Below are 14,319 nucleotides of genomic sequence, written 5' to 3' on the forward strand. Positions count from 1 at the left end.
ATTCCCACCCCTAGTAGCTGGCTGCTCATGTTGTCCAGTCCTCTCTCCTCTCCTGTGAGTGTTTAATTTAATGTACAGACAGGGAAAAGCAAATCATCTTAAGTCATCTTCATTATCTTAAAGTGCAAATTATGCTCACCGCAGCTCGGCGGAGGGTGCGTGCAGCTCCTCGAAAATGTGACTGGGCCGCGCACATATCCGCTGATGTACTTGTTGTGAGGAATGAGGAAATGCCATTGCTTGTCCCTCATCTAGAAAAGCCTTCTGCAGGCTCACCGAAATGAGTTTGGAAATAGAGGGACAATAAAATGTCCCCCCACCGACATGATTGCAAGTTATTGGTAAAGGACACGATAACGTCATATGTAATGGACGTAAGTGTACCACAAGCCACCTAGTGTTTTGGACGTGTACCGCAGCCAACGCGGCGAGTTACGTTCGAGTATGCACAGTCTCGCTGTCGCCGCTAGTCGCCGGCAAGGCTCCAAGTCGAGGCTGCGCAGAACCCTGTCAGCGCCTTAAGTGTGTGTGTGTGTGTGTGTGTGTGTGTTTGGGGTGGGGTGGGGTGGGGTGGTGAGAGGGATAAGGCAGATACACCAATATCTTCTGGTAGAGGGAATCCCAACGCGCTTCAGCTATTGCAGGCAGGCAGGTCCGGTGCATCACAGAGGAGGGACGCAGCATGAAGTAAAAGGAAGGAAACTGGAGCAGCTCGGACGGTTCAATGCCTTTTATTAAGGTGCAAAGTAACAGGACAGACGTTTCGACGCCATATGCGTCTTCATCAGAGTCACACCCTATCTTCTCTTCTCTTAATTAAAATAAGCTAAGTGGCGTCTGTCTGTGGCGGCAATGTGTGTCACGATTGTTCTTCTTCTGTGGTGTTTTATGACAATTGGCATCCTTTATGTTGCATTACCGCCTCCTTCTGGATTTATCCATCCACTGTTTCCCTACATTCTCCCATCCTCCTCTTCTTCTTCTTCTGTGGTGTTTTATGGCAGTTGGCATCCTTTATGTTGCATTACCGTGTTTTATGGCAGTTGGCATCCTTTATGTTGCATCACCGCCTCCTTCTGGATTTATCCTTCCACTGTTTCCCTACATATCCTCAGACTAGACCTTCGACCTCCTTCTCCATTTGTCCTCTTGTCATCAGTGATGATGTCACTTGAGCAATTGTGATGTCATCATTGTGATATCATCAGTGATGCCACTTGAGCAATTGCGATGTCACACGAGCAACTGTGATGTGGTATGAGCCGATGGCACACAGTTGCATGATGGCACCTAGGTGGGTGGGTGGTATAGTCTCACGTAGTCAGACCCACCATGCCGTTTGAGACATGCAGCTCTAAGTAAAGGCTATAATTATATTTCACCTTATCACTTTACCTTCTCTGCATGCCCCACTCACATGCTCATTCCCACTGGTCCCACAGATATACAAACCCCCTGCCATAATAACACACACATACACATGACAACATGCATGTATGGATGGTGTTTGGGTTAGTGCCAGCTCTTTATATTCTGATTACTTTGAGGAATATCTAATCTAGCGGTTGCCAATCTGGTGACAAATTAGAATGGGCTTTGTAACGCAGGCTTGTTTCCAATTCCCATCAGAGAGGCCCGCCGGCCACTGTTGTGCCAGCGACTCCAACTCAACAGGTGGCTGCTGCTATTTCCCACTCATGCTAATGACTGGAGATCAGTGTTTCTATAAAAAGGCTTGCCTTGTCACAGCTTTACTTTTAATTTCCTTCATCTCCCGTCACTTTCTCTCTAGTTATATTTATTCTGCTCATTTTCTCCCTCTCATTTCCCATTTTAGGTTTTTCCTGTAAGGGTCTATTTCTCTCTCACTCTCTGGCCCTCCCTTGCCCTCCTCTCTGTCGCTCCGTCTCAAGGACAAATACCAGAGATGTTGGCGTGACATGGCGGACTTGTAAAATTCCATAATAAGACGTGTTAGGACGGAGTGTTGTCACCCTGTCCAAAACCGACTGGTCATGTTCGTACACAAACCTGTCAAGTTATTGGTCGGCCGTGAATCCTTGTTCCCTCTCTGGCGACCCCTAAAGCTCTGTCTGAGCTTTGGCAAGGCTTCCCGTTCCCAATAGTGCGGGCATCTGCTGACACACTGGCTAGGCTAGTGAATACAGTGGGACACACACACACTCTTACCACCTCTCAACTGTGATCTCGGAGTTAATGGTGAGTTCCTGCTGCTGTGGGTCAATTTATGTTGTCAGTGTTTGTTCTTTGTTGAATGAAATCTCACTTTAATGTATCACTCCTCTTTGTTGCATGAACATAGTGATTGTATTTTTGGATTTGGGAGATCACTTTTGACGACTAAGTATAAATACACCTATCAGAACAAGCTTTCTTCGGATTATTGGTCGATTCTCCTTCTGCTAAATTGCAACTAATTTGCCTGAGAGAAACTTGACACTTGAGAAGCCATGATTTCTTCAGAATGGGTAATCTGTGATGTCGCTGTGTTATGGGTGTGATATGGTTGTTATGAATCTGCTTTCCCTTGCTGACATGACAGCCCCCACCAAGATGTCTGTCTATTTATTCCATCATCCCACCACTCGTCTTTCTTTCTCTCTCTCTCTCTCTCTCTCTCTCTCTCTCTCTCTCTCTCTCTGAGGATGGTGGTGTATATCATCCCCCCATCTTTGACAGTTGGTTGAGCAGCACAGATGCAACTATCTTTGTCTGTGTGTGTTTATGTAACAGGGAAGATACTACAATATACTGTACTCTGAGTCTGCCTTAGTGTATGTAGTACAGTGTAGACTCACTGTATGGCTGGAAAAGGGCAGCAGCAGGCTTCATTGGGTGTCTTTGGCTCAAGAGGTAGAGCGGGTCGTCCACTAATCAGAAGGTTGTTGGTTCGATCCCCGGCTCCTCCAGTCTGAATGGTGAAGCGTCATTTTCAAGATACTGAATCGCAAATTGCTCCCAGCTCCCTGCTTGCCGCTGTCAGTGAATGTTGGCATTATTGTAAAGTGCTTTGAGTGGTCGGTTGGTAGACTAGAAAAGCATGGTATAAATGCAGTCCATTTACCCTTGTGCGTGTATACCGGTAAGTCAATGCATATTTCTTGGTTTCATTTGTTCATTTGTCCTTTATTATGCCTCCGCCGGCAAAGCCAGGCCGAAGGCATTATGGATCCGGGTTGTCCGTCCGTACGGATGTCCGTCCGTCCGTCCGTACGGATGTTTGTTAACGCCATATCTGAGGAACGCCTTGATGGAATTTCATCAGATTCGCCTTAAACATTCACTTAGGCCCAAGGATGATCTGATTAGATTTTGGTGGTCCAAGGTCAAAGGTCAAGGTCACTGTGACCTCTCGAACGCCATTTTCAAGCTTGTTAACGCGATATCTGAGGAACGCCTTGATGGAATTTCATCAGATTCGCCTTAAACATTCACTTAGGCCCAAGGATGATCTGATTAGATTTTGGTGGTCCAAGGTCAAAGGTCAAGGTCACTGTGACCTCTCGAACGACATTTACAAGCTTGTTAACGCGATATCTGAGGAACAACTTGACAAAATTTCATCAGATTCGCCTTAAACATTCACTTAGACCCAAGGATGATCTGATTAGATTTTGGTGGTCCAAGGTCAAAGGTCAAGGTCACTGTGACCTCTCGAACGCCATTTTCAAGCTTGTTAATGCGATATCTGAGGAACAACTTGACAAAATTTCATCAGATTCGCCTTAAACATTCACTTAGGCCCAAGGATGATCTGATTAGATTTTGGTGGTCCAAGGTCAAAGGTCAAGGTCACTGTGACCTCTCGAACGCCATTTTCAAGCTTGTTAACGCGATATCTGAGGAACGCCTGGACGGAATTTTATCAAACTTGTCTCAAACATCGACTTGGACTCAAGGATGAACTGATTAGATTTTGCTGGTCAAAGGTCAAGGTCACTGTGACCTCTCAAACGCCATTTTCCAGCTTGTTAACACGATATCTCACGAATGCCTTGACGGAATTTCATCAAACTTGTCTCAAACATCGACTTGGACTCAAGGATGAACTGATTAGATTTTGGTGGTCAAAAGTCAAAGGTCAAGGTGAGCTCTCGAACGCCATTTTCAAGCTTGTTAACGTGATATCTCAGGAATGCCTTGACGGAATTTAATCAAACTTGTCTCAAACATCGACTTGGACTCAAAGATGAACTGATTACATTTTGGTGGTCAAAGTTCAAGGTCACTGGGACCTCTCACACACCCAATTTCCAAGCTCTGTAACGCAACATCACAGGAGCGCCTTGACCGAATCTCTTCCAATTTGCCTCAAATGGCGATTTGGACTCCAGAATGAACTAATGGCGGAGGCATAAGTCTGCATTGCGGTCGTTCTAGTTAAATCAGGTGTTCTCATTGAATGCAAGATCTGTTACTCACGAGTCAACAATTCATACGAAAATGACAAAGAAAATGTGCAAGTCAATTCAGCCACTCGTTGCAGCAGTCAAACAGCAACATAGATTATAAAACGTAAAAAAGAAGAAAAAAAAAGACCAACCACACGTGTTTGTGTATGTGCATGGTGTGTATGCCCATTCGTTTACAGGCATGTAGCCTTGCAGACAGATGGCCTTCACTTCACTGCTCTCTGTTGCTCCTGCACTGTGGGACACTGGGACTGACTATGAATGTAATGAAATGGCAGCAGAGTCCATGAGAGCAGATGAAGGCACCACTGAACTAGTCTCCCCAAAGCAATGCAGCCAGCTAGACTGCTCAAAACAATATTAGCCGCTAACTAAGGATGGCAGTGTTTCCTCTTCCCTGCCCTCCTCTTTCCTGAGCCGCCTCCTCCCCTCACTCCACGTTTGGGCAGACAGTAGTCTCGCTGACCAGCCTCCCCTCCCTTCCGTGAGAGGAGTCTGGCTGCACGGAAACATGCTGGTGGCATAAGCTCTACTCTGCTCTCATTGGAGCGACTGTTTCAGTCGCTGCCAGATGTCCGCTCCCCGCTTATTACAAGCTCTGTCATTGGCTCCCACCATGTCAATCAGAGCGGCTTCCGCTCCCTCCTGTCGCTGTAAATGTCCCCTGCCTCCGCAGTGAAAACAACAACGCTAACTAGCTAGCAAGCTAACGGCAGAAACCTACACACTAGCTCGTTGCTACACACTGAAAATAGCAAGTTGGATTGTTGGAAACTATTTGCCAAGGGCAATGCCGCTAAGCGCCGCCCATCGCAATTCCACAATGGAGACCTGCGCCGCCAGACTCCTCTCACGGAAGGGAGGGGAGGCTGGCCAGTGAGACTAAGCAGACCGTGGTAATGCAGTCACACCCATTAGACAGTTCTCTGAGTGAATACTAATCACTTTCTGGAGAGAGGGAGTGAGAGAGAGAGAGAGAGAGAGAGAGAGAGAGAGAGAGAGAGAGAGAGAGAGAGAGAGCAAGAGAGAGAGAAAGGGGCTTCAGGTTGCTTTAGACTTAGTGGTGTCACTGAACTGTCAGTGTCAGTCATCTTCTGGAAATAGGGAAAATTACTCTTCAACTGTTCATCCATTTCTTCCTCTCTCTAGTTCTACTCTAATATTCAATTATGGAATCTCTCAGGCTGCTGATACAACAGTATATCCATGTCATCCCTATGCCGACTCTGATGTATTTTCTATTGTATTAATTCATTCAAATAGGATTTATTTTTCTGACTCTATTGATTTAAAAAATTTGATTTGTGTTAATTCAGTTAAGAGTATCACTTGTCTTATAATAATAATAATTGATTGGATTTATATAGCACCTTTCTAGACACTCAAAGCGCTTCACATATCAGGGGAGGGAGGGGGAGGGAACTCAACTCATCCACCACCGATGTGTAGCACCCACCTGGGTGATGCACGGCAGCCAGTTTGCGCCAGAACGCTCACCACACATCAGCTCCCACGGTGGAGAGTTGAGGACTGAATGTGCCAATTAAGTAACGAGGGATGATTAGGTGGCCATGATTGAAGGAAGACCTGTGTGGTAATTCAGCCAGGGCACCGGGGTTACACCCCTACTCTTGTGAAGAGTGCCGATGGGATCTTTAAAGTCGAACTGAACCTGTTCGTCACGTGCATTATGAGTCCGTTTCGGACTGAAAACATAGTTTGTCTAAGATGACAGGTTGAGAGGCGGGTCATAGTATCATGTCAATGATTTTATTTGACAATTCTGGGGACTGGATTGGGCTTTGGCCAATCCTGGCGTGTTCCGCCTCCAAATCGAGTGGGATTCAGTGTGTTGTGGCGCTCCCCTCGGGAAGAGCCTTTTGATGGGAGGTTAGTGGCTGAGTGGAGCTCAGCGACCCACACTGCCTTCGTGTTGCCGAGCGGAGAGTGCAGCACGTCGGCCTGGAATCTCCGAAGTGCAACCCCTGACAACCAAGCTCTCGGATGCGCGCGCCATTATCGCTGCTGTAACGATACGATATCCCTGGAATGCGTGTTTTAACGAGCCAGTTACATTTCTTTGCATTCTTAGAGATTATAGTTTTTGTTTTTTGTTCATGTTTCTAACAATTGGCCAAGTTAGTAGTTAGTTTATGGGATAGGAATTCTGCCAGATGACAGGCACTAGGCGCCATTTTCGACTTCATTTGGAAGAAAAAATTATCCTGAAATGAAGATTTGATTGACAGCTGCATGTCGTGATATGATTGGTTGAAATGGGGTAGAAATTTGATAGTACTAGGTGATGTCAGCAAACTGTACATTACTGTTATCAATGAAATCTTGAAAAATTAACTTTTGATGTGAAAAAGTGTGAAAAACTAAAGAAATTAGATTGTTGTGATTTTGTTTGCATACATTATTAAATAGGTGCACTGCATAACCAGGTATTTGAACTAAAATAAAAGAAAAGTCATTTTTGGGTTCAGCTCGACTTTAATGACCACAGAGAGTCAGGACCTCGGTTTAACGTCTCATCCGAAGGACGGTGCTCACTCACAGGACAGAGTCCGTGTCTCTGCGCTGGGGCATTGGGGAGATTATTCATCAGATCAGATTATTCATCGGACCAGAGGGGAAAAGCACCTCCTACTGGTCCTCCAACACCACTTCCAGCCCCAGTCTGCCATCCAAGAAGTATCCTAGGCCAGACCTGCTTAGCTTCACAAGGAAAGCCAGTAATGTAATGCAGGAGCCACACATCTCATATTTCATCTTAGTGGTGTGCATTCACACACACACACACACACACACACACACACACACACACACACACACACACACACACACACACACACACACACACACACACACACACACACAAACACGGGCAGAATTCAGTGCCTGTAAATTGGACATTAATGCAATTTCTTCAGGTTTAATCCTATTCATTGAAACCAAGAGTTAGTCCAAGGCTAAATGGCTTTTACTGCTGGCTCAGGACTGTGCTCATGGATGATTCATTAATATAAGTACAGTGTTCTAGAGGCGTGTGTGTGTGTGTGTGTGTGTGTGTGTGTGTGTGTGTGTGTGTGTGTGTGTGTGTGTGTGTGTGTGTGTGTGAGAGTGTGAGTGTGAGTGTGTGTGTACGCGTACGTACACAGAGGAGTGTTTACTGTAATTCTTCTACACACTGTATGAATACCCAATGTCATACGGTGGGTGGGTAAAAGTATGACCATCTGGATGAATGGCCGCTCTAACTTGACTGCACCAGTAATTTATCTTCCTTAAACCATAGACTAATAGGGCTGCACCATTACAAAATAAAGATTCACTCCCTTGATATTGTAATTGCAATCAGAAGTTGGATTAATATAATTGCAATTAAATATAAATTAAATTACATTTTCTGTTGCCAACTGCAAAAAGAAATCCAGTGTTTCTCACAGGTTGACAATTTACTTGTGACGTTGGTGGTTGTTGTTGTCATTGGTTGTTGTTGTTGTTGTTGTTTTTGTATTTCAATAGAAAATGCCAATGCTCCTGCTAACTCTATTTGAATGTTTCATAGTTTATAGAAAATCAAAGATAACGTGCTCAACTCCTTACTTTGTAGCAGGCTATGTAAACTGGGTGCTGGATTTTTTTTAATTAGACTATGTTTCATAGTTTGACATTTCTCCAATTACTGTTAAAACATTACCGTTAATACCACATGCAAGTTTGGAGCAAACTGTGGGATTTGAAGTTTCACTTTTGTTCGCACAACAGGACACTGTGGGATTATATATGATGATTAATTGTGCAGCTCTAGACTGTAGTTCTTCTATTGTCTCTGCAAAGCCACAGTGATGTGATAGTGTGCAGGCCAGGGAGTGTTTTGTTCCAGGAGATGAGAAACAGCCTCTCCATTGTTCTCTTAGGACCAGTGGCAAGGACAGCATTCATGAGGAAGGCTCTTGTAGGACTCATAGTGACTTTCTTTTTTAATTGAGTAAATTCACGGGTGCGGGGGGGTTAAGCTCTTGCTGGTTATAATGAAACCCTGTGGCTGTGTGTGTGTGTGTGTGTGTGTGTGTGTGTGTGTGTGTGTGTGTGTGTGTGTGTGTGTGTGTGTGTTGTGTATGATAGTGGATGAATCGCTGGGTAAAACTTAGCTACTACAATGGCTCAGGTCTCAAGTGTGGGCTGCCTTCCAGTGTAGGCAGCTATGATGACACATGGTGTGTGGGAAGTGGGAAGTGGGAACTAGCCCGGTGGATACTTGATTAGTTTGAGGGAAAGCCTAGCCTAAGCCTAAAACACTTGAACACAGTAAAAATCAATCAATCAATCAATCAATCAATCAATCTTTATATACTAGGCATCTCGCGTGGTACGCGCACTTGATTCGTAGGCTCGCCCGCCTTGCAGCTCATTGAGCTGGCCCTCCAGCTCGCATGCTGCTCGGCTGCTGCGCGGGCTCACCTGATCTTTTGACATCACTGATGATCACTGATGATGTCACAACTTTGCATCTTATGACATCACTGATGACATCATCAGTGATTTATGACATCATCAATGATGGCACGATGCCTACTTGTGTGTGTGTGTGTGGTGTGTTGTTCTGATTCCTGTGGATAATTTGCAAACGTAGAAGATGTGACCCACCGTGCATGATTTTCCAGTGCAGCCCAATGGAATTTAATAGTACAGTAGAATGTTCAATTATCTCAATTTTAGATAATAATACTTCTAAAACATCAATGGTAAATGTCAACTTTTGGTGTCAGTCACTCAGAAACAAAACATCAAGTGCTGCCTCCTACCCTCAGTCATACAAGAAGAAATCTATCATGGAAGACATACCAATTGCTCCGTCCATACACATAGCCTCAATAAAGCAGAATGCTCCATACACATAGCCTCAATAAAGCAGAATGATCCATACACATAGCCTCAATAAAGCAGAATGCAGTGCAGCCACAAGACGTTTGTTTTGACTGAGGGGTGACTGAAAGGAAAAACTCATTATGTTGTCACTGTTCCGGCTCTTCGCTCTGCTTACATGTATAACTCACAACTGAAAGCAGGAAGTTCACCCCAGAGGCACGTTGAGGGGAAGTGGGTTCACCAAAAAACTAAATGACTGCACTTCATCACAAAATGACTTAAGTCAAAGTGTTATTTGATCTGTGCTGTTCATTACATGCAGCATGGTCTACTGAAGCTACAGCTAATCTAAAGCAGAGGGTCTCTCAATCTTTGGGTTGAACGATGATTTCTGGAATAAGAGAAAATATGTTTCTGAACTACAAAATTTTATTCGATTTATATATTTGCTATGAGAGAGAAATCCCTTTTTTTTGTGAACCAATGCATATTTGTTGCATTAATTAGCCTAGTTCACATGCCACCCAAATCAGCCATTTTGTGTCTAAAGGCAGGAAATAAAACAGGTGCAAGCAAGACATTGATTAGAGCCAGGGGACTGGAACACCTATGGGTCCAGTGCTGGGGCTCTAATCAACACTGCCACTTAGGAGTATTATGCTCCAACGAGGCTGGCCTTGGAACCCCCTCTCATTGGGCATATTAGTTCATTATTAATTTTCCTCTAGATTTTTATCTGCACCCCCAACCTTAAAGTTCAAACTTTGCCTATGAGTATACAGTAGCCTATGTGGTAGGTGTTTTTCACGCGTGTGTGTGTGTGTGTGTGTGTGTGTGTGTGTGTGTGTGTGTGTGTGTGTGTGTGTGTGTGTGTGTGTGTGTGTGTGTGTGAGATAGAGAGAGACTCTGGGCCAGAGAAATAAAGGCAGCAAATGAGGGGATGTTATTTCTTTCAGCGTATCGTTCATATTTTGCACCTTCAGTGTACAGTGTACAGTATACTGTATTCAGTAACATGATCTCAAATGAGAAAGAGAGATTGAAAGGGAGGAACAATACAAAGGTTCAGATCCACCACACCTCATCTCTGTCCCTCTAAGGCAGACGGTCGATTACCTGGAGTTTGTCTTTGCTTTTGAGGGACTCGATACAACTTGGCAAACGGGCTGAAACAGAAGCTGTCCAAGGATAGTGACGGCTCCAGAGACAGGAGACAGAGGGGAGACAGAGGCTTGGACACCTGACCTGAGACAGAGACGTGGAGAGAGGCAAACAGAGTAGTGTGAGATAGATCTGGGGGCAACAGTGATTGTCTCAGTGGGGGTGTGTGTCTGGCCTGGCTCTGTGTGTGTGTGTGTGTGTGTGTGTGTGTGTGTGTGTGTGTGTGTGTGTGTGTGTGTGTGTGTGTGTGTGTGTGTGTGTGTGTGTGTGTGTGTGTGTGTGTGTGTGTGTGTGTGTGTGTGTGACTGTGTGTGTGACTGTGTGTGTGTGTGTGTGTGTGTGTGTGTGCGTGTGTGTGTGTGTGTGTGTGTGTGTGCGCCTCCTCTGTTGGCAGTGGCACCCAATGGACCTGGGGCCGGTTGCACCAACTGGTCTTACACTGGTCTTAAGCTAAGTTGGTCGTAACTTTACGACCTACAGCTACGCCGGTTGCACCAAGACGACTTAAGCCTTATTTTCACTAAGACCAGGCGTAACTCCTACGCCTCGTCAGGAGGAGGCGTAGAGCCCATAGACATATATAAGGCTAGATGGCTTACCCGCGCTGCCGGTCAATGGAGAGCGACGTCGTCGCATGGTGGCCATCTTGCTACGGCACCACAGCTTTATATATATCTATGGGTTAAAAAAACGCTAACATTTTATTATTATTTTTGGCTCCAAATTACACCAAACTTAAACTGAAGCATCATCATCATGAGATGAATTCACGCACCTAGTTTCATGCAGTTTCATCCATTTTGCTAGGAGCTATGAGCATCTGTTGTTGGGTTAGTATTATCACATCAGATGATCATAACTCCTAGGGAAATGGATGAAACTGCATGGAACTTTGTGCCTGAATCCCTCTCATGGCATAGATGCTTCGGTATAATTTTGGTGTAATTTGGAGCCCATCAAAAATATAGTGTTTTTTGTGTTTTTTGTTTTGTTGTTGCCATATCTCGGGAACGGAATATGCTTGTAATAAACCAAACCGTTTGTAAATCCGTCAAGATTTCAGCAAGTTATGAGTATTTTTGTCTGTGCACCCTCCAACAGCTACCAGAGAACGTACCAGAAAGCCTGCCGTAGCAAGATGGCGGCGCTTCAACGACGCTGGTGACTCCGCCTTAAGCCATCTAGCCTTATATATGTCTATGGTAGAGCCTGCCTGTAACAGAGATCTCCGCGGAGACCTTTTTGACCGTCATCGTCGTAACATCGCCAGTTCGCCGTCTTTGAAAGCACGACGTTAGATTATAACTAACTACTTGTGTGGCTTAGCCTTCCCAAATGTTGGCGTTAATTCTTTTAGAATTTAATACATAGAATTGGGGACGTTACATTCAATTTCATTCAGACTCCCTGACACTAATGGGCGCCGCCATTTTCCCCCGGGGCTTCCACAGGAGGAGGGGGGTGGGAGGAGGGAGGGTGTAGTGACGCACATACAGTAGTGGGTGACGGCGCGAGGCACATGTGGGCCAATCAGAGGGCATTCCCCGACAATTCACATGAACGCGCATTGCTATGACCAGCGTAGTTAAGACCAGAGTAAGCCGTGTTGGTGCAACAAGCGTAAGTCCATGGTCTTAACTAAGACCGACGTAGGAGTTACGACCAGGCATAGTTAAGACCAGTTGGTGCAACCGGCCCCTGGCCTGCCTCCCCCTGCTCCACTATCACAGCTTTAGACAATGCCCTTTGTGCATCACTCCAATCCATTTATCCCCCTCACACTCTCTCATCTCCCCTCTACCCATCACTACATCACTTCTGTTCTGTTTCTTTTGTTTCTTAAATGTTTAATTTCTCCCTTGGATATACAGTACTTTTGTTCTATCCTGTGTTGTCCTCTGTCTTCTCCCCTCGCTCTGATACTTTGGTTGTTTTTACGTCGTTTTTCTGCTCTTTGAATCACCTCTTTTGTTGCTCATTTCTCTTTTGTTACTCTGACTTTTCGACATTATCTTGCTCCCGCTGGTCTCTGATTAATGACAGTCTCAAGCTTAGTACATGGCTCTCAAGGCCTTTCTGCCGCTAACGTTACAGTACAATCACACACAGATTTGATCCAAAGAATGGACCAATTCCACGTCACGCTGTGCTTTCCTCACCTCCACTGGCAATCATCATCTTGCCACACAAATGCACAGAACTTGAATGAGTTCATGCATCACCAGTTACAGTAGCTCATTGTTACCACGGTGCCCGTGGTCATCATTTACAGGTGAGTCAGTCAGTCTGGAACGCTTAGCGAGGTGTCCGCTTGGTGCAAATTCTCATGAGTTGGTACATCGCAGAGACATCAAATTTGGCCCAATGACATATTGAGTGCCAAAGTCACACCCTCTTCCGGGTTAGCCATACGAACCAAGGGATTTCATTCGCCATTCATTTTCCCATTTACATCACCAACATAAATGGGAGCTCGGGCTCTGTCTGTCCCAAGCTCTGGCTCTGTCTGTCCCACTGTGATTGTCCCACTGTGACATCATCCGTGACGTCAGAAATCCCACTGTGACATCATCGATGATGTCATAAATCCCACTGTGACATCATCAGTGATGTCATAAATCCCACTGATGACATCATCAGTGATGTCATAAACCTGACATTTATGACATCATCGGTGATGCTGGTCTCATTGGCCACACAGCAGCCGAGTTGCGGCCAAGGCCGCACAGTGGCTGAGCTGCGAATGCGAGCTGCAGGGCGCTCAGCGAGCTGCAGGACGGGCGAGGCCGTCCCAAGCTCGGGCTCTGTCTGTCCCAAGCTCGGGCTCTGTCTGTCCCACTGTGATTGTCCCACTGTGACATCATCCATGATGTCATAAATCCCACTGTGACATCATCCATGATGTCATAAATCCCACTGTGACATTGTCCATCATGTCATAAATCCCATAGACATATATAAAGGCTAGATGGCTTACCCGCGCTGCCGGTCAATGGAGAGCGACGTCGTCGCATGGTGGCCATCTTGCTACGGCACCACAGCTTTATATATATCTATGGGTTAAAAAAACGCTAACATTTTATTATTATTTTTGGCTCCAAATTACACCAAACTTAGACCGAAGCATCAGCATCATGAGATGAATTCACGCACCTAGTTTCATGCAGTTTCATCCATTTTGCTAGGAGCTATGAGCATCTGTTGTTGGGTTAGTATTATCACATCAGATGATCATAACTCCTAGGGAAATGGATGAAACTGCATGAAACTTTGTGCCTGAATCCCTCTCATGGCATAGATGCTTCGGTTTAATTTTGGTGTAATTTGGAGCCCATCAAAAAAATAGTGTTTTTAGTGTTTTTTTTTTGTTGTTGCCGTATCTCGGGAACGGAATATGCTTGTAATAAACCAAACCGTTTGTAAATCCGTCAAGATTTCAGCGAGTTATGAGTATTTTTGTCTGTGCACCCTCCAACAGCTACCATAGAACGTACCAGAAAGCCTGCCGTAGCAAGATGGCGGCGCTTCAACGACGCTGGTGACTCCGCCTTAAGCCATCTAGCCTTTATATATGTCTATGATAAATCCCACTGTGACATCATCAATGATGTCATAAATCCCACTGTGACATCATCAGTGATGTCCCACTGTGACATCATCAGTTATGTCCCACTGTGACATCATCAGTGTTGTCATAAATCCCACTGTGACATCATCATTGATGTCATAAATCCCTGATCCCACTGTGACATCATCAGTGATGTCATAAATCCCACTGATGACATCATCAGTGATATCATAAATCTGACATTTATGACATCAGTAATGCTGGTCTCATTGGCCACAC

The 14,319-nt window shown here is 45.1% G+C and overlaps 1 protein-coding gene across 1 annotated transcript in view; it reads left to right on the top strand.

Moving 5' to 3' along the window:
• The window catches only part of mctp1a (multiple C2 domains, transmembrane 1a), a 219,688-nt gene that overhangs the window by 25,386 nt on the left and 179,983 nt on the right, over window positions 1–14,319 (top strand). The gene's annotated exons all lie outside the window — the stretch shown is intronic.

Source organism: Poromitra crassiceps (genome assembly GCF_964638095.1).
Source record: "Poromitra crassiceps genome assembly, chromosome: 10".
NCBI lineage: Eukaryota > Metazoa > Chordata > Actinopteri > Beryciformes > Melamphaidae > Poromitra > Poromitra crassiceps.